Raw genomic sequence first — 9,606 nt, forward strand, 5'->3', positions numbered from 1 at the left:
ATGCCACGGTTACTATTGGCGCGATGTCAGTTGCTATCTGTTCCCACTCTCTTACTCCTTTTCACCTCCCTATTCTCTTCACGCATAACTCGACCCATCGTTATCTCTGCCGAGGGAACTTCCCATTGGTCGATGATCTTCCCACTCGTAGCGATGCCTCCCTCGCTCATCAGAGCCGTCCTCCTGTGTTCACACGGGTTCCCGTGCCGGTTTGACTCCTCGGAATAGTTAGTGTGAGTGCGTAGAGACCATCCCGAAGCTGGGATTGGATCGAGGGGAGCATCCTCCGTTCCTGGTTGGTCCAGCATCCGCAGGAGCATCTCTGCTCATCTCTGCAGTTGCGCGCGCTGCCGCAATAATTCTGCTGTCCGGGCATTAATAGGTAACTGTAACGTTATCCAAAATGGAAGCTCTCCTTGTCTCCAAGAATCATCATTTCCAAGTTCTCCATTATTTCTGTCTCACAGAAGACGATTTAAATAATAAATAGAGTATGCACTGCAAAATAAATATATGCAACAATTTAGAAAAGTCACATAATACTACGACAGATTGCTATGTTGCATTAGAATTAGATATTCATTAGATAGATGATAAATACTAAAAAATAATTTATTAAAATACAAATATATATTCAAAGGTATAATTATGCACTGAATGAATTGAAAATATAGTATTATCTATAATACAAAGGATAAAGTTCAACAAAATTCTATAATTGCTTTTGCGACAAGCTTCACAAACTATCAAAATCTCACCGCCGGAACGAAATCGACATTCTCCTTTAACGTCGTCGGCACCGAGCTCGTCTCCCAGAATAGCAGAAACTGTTAGTCATACATCCTGTCGTACATCGCGCTATAACTGGGCGCCGTGACGGTCTAACGCCATTATGGCAGACACACTAGAAGAGAAGCGAGAGGCAGTAGAGACATCGGGAACAAGAAGGAGAGCAATATTACATGGAGAGTCGACGAGGAAGAGGATAAAAGAGAAACGGAGACTGCATCGGCAGAATGGTCGTTGCAGCGGCAGTAACATGGTGCTGCATCTATTCATACACACCGTCGGCTTCACCAACGTCTCAACGGCATTGGCAGCGCAGCTTGCGCGTATATCCAACGCGGAACATTGACGAGAGAGAAGAAAAAGAGAGAGAGAGACAAGGAGAAAGGGAAAGAGTGATAAAGGGAGAGTAGGAAAGAAAGACAGAGAAAGAGAAAAAGAATGAGAGACAGGCTTGGCAACAGTGGCCACTTCTCGGTCCTCTTCCTCCTTTCTCGTTTCTCTTCTTTGAGTCAGTCCTTCTCTGCAAAGCCCTTAGAGCCAAGGCTTTAGAAGAAAGAAAGGAGACGATGGAGCTGGTAGAGAAGCAGGAGGAGATGCGGTGAGGACATCTACGGGTGCGACCGAGCGAGATGGTATGATAATTGGAAAAGAAGATGGAGGAGAGAGGATCGTAGAGAGATGCTGGGTGGAGAGAACAGGGGGGGAGTCTGATGAGGAACAGAGGCAGCAGAGTCCCCTCAGGAGGCAGAGGAGGAGCAGGAGATGGAGGAGGAGGAGGAGAAGGAGGAGGAGGAGGACGCGGAGGCAGAGGGAGGTGGTTACCATGGCTACCAGAAACCGCAGTCGCCGCCACCGACGATGCGAGAGGTGTCACTGACTCCTGGCAAAGCTACCGCGTACCAACACGTACCGGTTGTGTGAGCACATACGTAACTTACATATACATATATGTGTACACATGCAAAACACTCATACATATGCACATGCATGCAGCCATGGACAGGTACGTGTGAGGGCGGTGGGCCGCGTTACTACAAACACCACCCGTATTGCGAGACACTGCCTGCGAAGTACCTTTCCGGTCTATCGCTGCTGCTAAGCCGACACTCCGCTCGTGACGAATTTCGTCTTTTGCCCGCTGCCGTTTGATCTCAGGTTCAACAATTCAGTCCGAGTCGTTAAAGACGTTGAGGAGAGCAACACGATTGGGAACAACAGATTTTTCATAAACATTATATAGCATACAGCGAATTAAAAATGTAATTTAAAAAAAAAAGAATAGAAAATATTTCATATATATTATACAGAATAAAAAGGAGAGCTATATGTATCTTCAATTATATTGTCAACATTTATTTAATTGATAAGGTCAGAAATGCAATCTATTATTATATGTATTATATTGTTATATTTGTTACAAAGCTATTTCTATACAAAATTACCAAATCGATCTCTTGTTGATTAAATAGATAATATTTTACAAACAGCTTAAATCCTTAATGTGTGTTTACATTTAAAATATCATTTAGAATTCATTTCCGTACAATTTATTACATACTTTCATTTTCTTTCTGTTGAATTTATATAGTTACATATTCTTTTCAATTTACGTATCTCTATTACTCTCTCTTTCATGAGAAAGTCTCATTAAAAATCGTTAGCAATTTTGTCGGGAGAGGAAACGGAGTCATCAGATATTGCGACTTGTCGAGAATATGCGCGACTTGCTGTGGGTGGCACCACTCAAAGTGATATTTCTGAGAATTAATGAAAGAGACATGTGAAAGGCGTGAGCAAGTGACCACCCACATTTTTCAATAGATATGTGCCTTAGTCATATTTGCAAAATTAATTTACAATTAATATAATTTATTAATAAAGAATATATACTTGAAATAAATAAGATTTGGATCACACTTTGCATCGCTTAATAATTCCACGCAAATAATTTCTCGAAATAATTTCTTTAATAAAATACACATCTCTTCCATAAACATTATTCAAGTTTCTAAAATCTTTAGAGTCAAATCTAATTCTAAAAAGTAACAAAGAGTGACAATTAAACCAGTGTTAAAGAAAGAGTAACTTAGTTATCAATTTTTAAGAGTAATATTTTATTCTAGAATTAGATTCCACTCCAAAGATTTTAGAAAATACTCTTATTTGTATTGTTTAATAATTTAAGAAAGATATTTATATAACAGATTTTTGTTAAACGTAAAAGTTTACATTTTTGTTCCTTATAATAATTGAATCGCTCATATGTGTATATAATTTAAATATATTTCTTTTTTAACCTATACAGTTTAAATAATTTATTGGACAAATTAATTAGTAGACATCAGCATCTTCTCTTCAAGAAGAAGGTCGACGTGACTTAAAAAGACCATTGGAAACTATAAGTGCGGGAAACAAAAGATTCGTCTCTGAACTATAGTGACTCGTTCCATTTCTCTCCTTCGCTCTCCTTTTCTATAGTTTTATTCTCTTTCTCTTTCTTCATCTTTCTCCTTCAGTGGGACGAAAATTAAATTAAGGCTTCCGAAAATAAACTCGGGGACATTCAATTGTTTCTCGCGGGGCTGAAACGACACGCGGCGACAACCACGGCCAAGCGACGGTGTCGAACATCGTAAAAGATGAGAAACGATCTTAGCAAAATGGCCGACTTGACGATGCCTCCAACACGATCGTACTCAACGACTTAACCTAATGGCGATCGCGGCGAGTAAGGGCAGTTAAGAGAACCGGACGACACCGTTCGTCGTCAAGGATCCGCACACTTTTTTATAAGAGAAAAAAGGATCGAAAAGAAAGAACCACAGGTCCAATGGAAGAGATCTGTGACAGGTGTACCCTTCAATCTGATTCACCTCTAGCTACAAAATTTCTTTGAGGGTGATTGTAGCCGCCATTTTCTACTTTTTGAAAATATTTTTTCGCTGCCGGTACTGACACTAGTTAGAATAAAGATTATTAATTACATCTTTTATAAAACAAAACTTTTATTATATCAACGAGAATATTTTAAGTATACGTTATTATAGACGCGCGCAGACCATGAACAATTTAAATTAAATAAATTTTATCTATAATATGCAGATATAGTAAAGAAAGATGTACTTAATTCAAAGATAGTCAAAGATTTCACGGGAAATATTGTCGATGATATTCTATATATTGAGTTACATTTAGTCATTCATTCGTAGCATTACGTTTGTGACGCAAAACGGTCTTATTGTGCGCGCACGGTGCAGGAGGGAACTTATGTAATCTCGTCGACAGGAAAAGGCAGTGGGAAACGAAAAAGGGGATGGCGCTTACGCCACTGCGGCGATGCTCTTTCCACGTCTTCGTCGCTTATCGCGTGTACAGTCCGATTCGCCTCGCGGTCTCCATGGAAACCCGCGGAAAAACCTATCGATTCTCTCTTTGGACTCCTCTGAAAGAGAACTCTTTCAAGAATCCCTCGGTCCCTTTCCGCTCCTCTCTTATCCTCGCCGAATCTTTCTCGTCTTCGCCAAGGAGAAGCTTTTTCCTCTCCCACAGGCTTACTTGACTCCCGTGCGTCTTTCGCCATGAGCGGTATAGACCAGGAAGAAGCGAGAAGAAGAAGATGAAGAAGAAGCAGGAGAAGAGGAAGAGCGAAAAACGGAGCGCGGCAGCGCCGTTAAAAGAGGTTTATTTCGCTAATAAGACTGGACCTGTGCCGTGCTTATTGAAACAATAAAGAATCACCCTCGCAGGTGGAGCGAAGAAACCCTCAAGATGGCGTCCCTTCCTGGTCACGCCAAGTGGATATGCCAAGAATACGTGCACTGGGTACAGAGTGTCGGCTGATCAACTTTCGATGGATTTATCGCTGTGATATTGTGGTCCTCCCTTACCTTTCTTTCCCTTCTCTCGATACTCACGTCGCTGTTTCCCACAATCTGCTTCTACAATCCTCAATCGACATCCCTTTGTTACGAGTAAACGCTTGAAGATAAATATTCATAATTGCATAATAAATAAAATGAGAGAAATACAAATTTAAAATGATAGATAATAATTAACGTTTTAAATTTTTCAATAGCAATATGCATACATCGTAAATTTAAAGGTGTTACAATTATGTTATACAGAAATATTACTGTCAAACCTCGCGTGCTTGACCGTTGATGATATATTCATAGAAAAATTGACAAAAATTATATTAACTTTTTAATGAGTAATAGATATTAAATATTAGAGAAATAAAAATTAGAAATGGAAATTAAACATAACATATAATGGATACAAATAAGATATAACTTATATTTCATTTGTGTCCATTGTATGTTACGTTTAATTTCTAATTTATTTCTCTAAGATTTAATATTTATTCTTGTTCCTAATATTTTTTCTAATGCAGAGCCTAATGTATAATTATGTACTTTTATCATATCTCACGTGAAATAATTTCCACAAAGAATTAATGAATTAAAAAGTAACGAATGGATGACTGATCCATATTAACTTTACAGTATTGAATGTTTTACAGAAAGAAATTTATTGGTTATCGATTATTTTTATTTCTCTTTCTCGGCGACGATAATTTTAATTCTATAGCCGCTTCTCTTTTACTCCTTTCATCATAGATTTGACTGTATCAATTACTTGATATGTAGTTTTGTTGCAGTTGCGAAACTTTTTTAACAACTTTTCTATATGAGAAAATATAAAACAAAAAATCTATAAAACAATATTAAAATCTTGTTTGCAACGATCCAAAAGTTTATGAAACGTAAAAGCAGGAGGCATTTATCTACAAGAATTTTATAGATTAAAATCTTGATCATTACTTTCTACAACTCATGTATACAATTATTCTAGTTTTAAAACTCTTTATTATTTGGAACAATGGAGCTTTTACACAAACGAATTATACATCGGGATACCGCGCGAGATATGCTCGGAGGATGGTGTGTCTGGTTGAGAATCGATAGAGCTCCTGCCGAGACTACCCCGCGAGACACGAATTCCCGGATTCTATGTCGCCACCCCTAAAAACCCCATCTACTGAGCGCACCCCCCCTGATCCACCCCTTCGGTGCTTCTCGAGGCACCGTATTACCTCTGGACGAGAGGACTCTGAACGGAAAGAGAGGACGATCGAGGAGACGGAATAGAAGTATAAAGACTCGAGCGAGTTAAAGCGAGACGGGAGGAGAAACGAGGACGAGAGGAGGTAGGGCAACAGTAGGGGACGAGAGGAGAGAAGGAAAGGGCTGGAGAGCAACGCGAGGGCCGAGCACAATGGACCGCCTCGGAGATTCGGAAATGTCGAGACCCACGACCCTGAATGGGAGACGGATGAGGACCTTGCCCCAGCTGGATCGCAGGACAATGCATCCTGGAAGACGAATGTTAACGCTGGCGATAACGCGGTTTAATGCAGGAATGGATGGTTTCTCGGCTCTCCTGTCAGTATCCGAGCCTCCTATCGTTGCGACTGTCGTTGAACTTCCATTCATTAGGGGTAGTCTCGCTAAAAAGTCTACTTTTGTGATGTGTCGCGTGTGGAGTGATTCATTTGATAACAGAAAATTTTGTATTTACAAATGCAGATCGAAGTATATTAGAAATAACGAAGGATGTTTTGAATACACTTATACATATATTTATTAATAATTAATGAACAAACTCACTTCACAAGACTTGTAAAATTTGTTAATACATGTAATAATCTAAAATTTAAAATATAGTTCCAAGTAATAAAAAATGTCTTCGATAAGAAACTGTCAAGCATTTAGTAATCATTGAATAATTGTGCCAAAGGTTGAAAATTATATTTAATGCGAAGACACGTGATAGCACAATTTGTTTTTAAAAGGATATTACCTTTATTTGATTTCTCATTTTATCGTCACGGCCGAACGTACCGTGGTTGGTCGTTATTTGGTAATGTGTGTTTGAACAAGTATCATCGTTTCGTACAAAAGCTGATGAGCTTTATGTGCCTCCTTTATGTGGCACGTGTAACAACGCCTTGTATAAACTTACCGAACTCATAATTTACGACATATAATTGTACGTAATGATAGTGCATTATCAGCCAATGTTTTTACTTCTAATTTTATCTACTGTACGGTAAATACGAACATGATAATTACACATCATTATCAATTTATTTACTTTGACCTCCAATCATTTAAGTTTGTTTAATTTCATTTAATTTTTCGTATTATAAACAGAGAAAGTTTACTTCAGCTGTCTTATTTTTATCGTGTCCTACTCTTTTAAATAAAAAATTAATTTGCACATAAAAAAACTTTAAAAACTAAATGAATCTTTTAATGGAACAATAATTATTGTTATGGGATGACAATACTCAAAATTCACAAAATTACAATTTACTTTTACTACTATTATTATGAATGCACCTTTGACTAAAACGTTGATGTTATTCACTTAAATACGCCAGCCACGTACAAAATAATTTCTCTGTACTTTTACACTCTGTCGTGGTCGAAAGTACTTGAGCTTAAGACGTAACTTATATCTGATAGGCTTTAAGTCTTCCGAAATTACCTTCAGCTTCTATCGACCCTTAAATTCACGATTCACGATTCGAGGCGCCTCTCGGCAATCTCGGCGCGGGCATACGCCGCGATATTATAGGGCGAAAACGGTAAATGGCTCTAATAATGCGAAATCTCGGCGGCCATAAATACAAGCGAACGATATCGGGCCGGTGATCTCGGTGGCATGTCCAGTAGCTGCGTTGCCGTGTCTCACGGTGTTGATATCAAAGTATGCCCTACACGATACCCGCGTGAGTACCGCGGGTACTCACGGCAAGTATGTGCACCGCTTATCATACTGCTTACAAGTGACCGGTATATGGTCTTCCTGCTCTTTGTATGATTATGTAGCCTTGGCGATATGTCTGAACGAAACGTTATACGAATTCAATCAAACGACATTTCTTAAATATTTATTTTTTCATTTTTATTTTTTTCATTTATCATTTATTATGTTTATTTTATTCAATTCAGTTATTATCGTTGTCTATATTCGATAAAAAATTTATATTAAGACAGTTCTATAAAAGATCAATTATTTCTGAAGATTCCAATATCACATTGCCAGATACTTTCCAGAAATTATTATTAATTATTATACAAATATTCGTGTATACATATTTTTGTGTATATTAAATATTAAAATTTTTTTTTTAAAACTTATTATCATTTTCATCATAGATAAACGCGTTATTATATTATACCGGAAATTATGGTAAAACGTGGTTCTCCATATCGCTAAGAAAAACGAATACATTAACTAGACTTGATGAGAGGGGAAGAGGGTAGGCAGGCAAAAAGGCGGAAGGAAAGCGTAAGGTAGACACACGACGTGAGACAGGAAGAAGTCGCGTGTCCGTTGCGCGTACAGTCACGCGTAACGCACACACCTGCGTGAAGACGTTATAGCGCGTCAGCGCGTAACCATCAGGGGTGGAAAATAACCCCCGCATTCTGCTTGCATTTCGTTTCCTAAGACGTCACCTCTGTAAAAGTGATTTAAAAGAGAGATTAAGTAAATAAGAGTATTAAATAAGAGTAGGAATGCTATTTGTAGAAATAGTTTTAAAATAATAGTTGGAGATTTTTTTAATATAAAATCAGTAGCATCTTCTCTCTCTCTCTCTCTTTCTCTCTCCCTTTCTTCTCTGTTACATAACGGAATATTTTCGATAGTCTACACAAAAGAATCTATCCCAAAAGTAGTAAGATTCTGACAATTTTAATGCAATTTGTATGCTTCATAGAAAAATATTAAACATGACAGAACTACATATTAAATATATATTATAATGTAAATTATATATTATATATTAAGAATATAAAGAATATAAAAAATATTTTATAAAGATTTGACTGAATAATAATGTATGAATAATGTATGTTGATATTTTTTATATTTTTTCATGTAAGAGTTACAAAACAGATTCCAAAATTGATGACTACAATCAACTCGTAGAAATTAGTTCTTCCTTTATTCTCTTGGAATGAAGACCACGGTGTGGTATCTCTAATAACTTTATGAATTATAAAACCAGTTAATAACAGTTCGCATTAAAATCGCAAATCGTATTCAGGCCGACCTTAATGTTAATTTGTCAGTCCGTTTGTTTTGTAAATCGCGTATGCGCGATGCCATAAATAACGATGTTAAACGCGAGGTTATTTACGAGCGCTTTGCCAATATTCCTCTTCGTGAGGGACAAGCCGGTTCTTGCGTGTCAAGGCAATTCTTTCCGCGGTCGTGGTAAAAGTACTTCGTGTACCTGCGTACATACGTTCTTTTATGCGCACCCCCCTCGAAGACAATCTCGGCGTCTCCGGCGGGGATGGCGTGTCACAGTGGACATCACTTGGGGGTTAAGAGGGGCTGTAGCGTGTCCGGTATCTCGTCGTGGGATCGCAAGAGACATTTCGTCCTCTTCTCCCTCTTCCCCTCACCAAGAAGTCGGGCTCAACTCCCACAAATGACCATCGCTGCGACCAGCAAGTCGCTACGAAAGGTTCAACACGAAGTCAACCCCTACCGCTATTCCCATCACATCCCTCTATCCTCCCCCGGTCACTCGCCTCTGTATCTTCCAGCCACGTAATGCCACGTTCATGCAGATGGAACGATAAACGGATTCATTATATGAACGAGAAAGAAGAGAGACCCCAAATGTTCCCAAATGTTTAGCTGTTTCGAATGATACGTTGTAATTGTTAAAGAAATTACTGATAATACGTAACGATATATTAATTAGGCCTGGCGAAAATAAAAATTAAATCA

Source organism: Acromyrmex echinatior, chromosome 3, assembly GCF_024713525.1.
Source record: "Acromyrmex echinatior isolate Ae372 chromosome 3, ASM2471352v2, whole genome shotgun sequence".
NCBI classification, from domain to species: Eukaryota; Metazoa; Arthropoda; class Insecta; order Hymenoptera; family Formicidae; genus Acromyrmex; species Acromyrmex echinatior.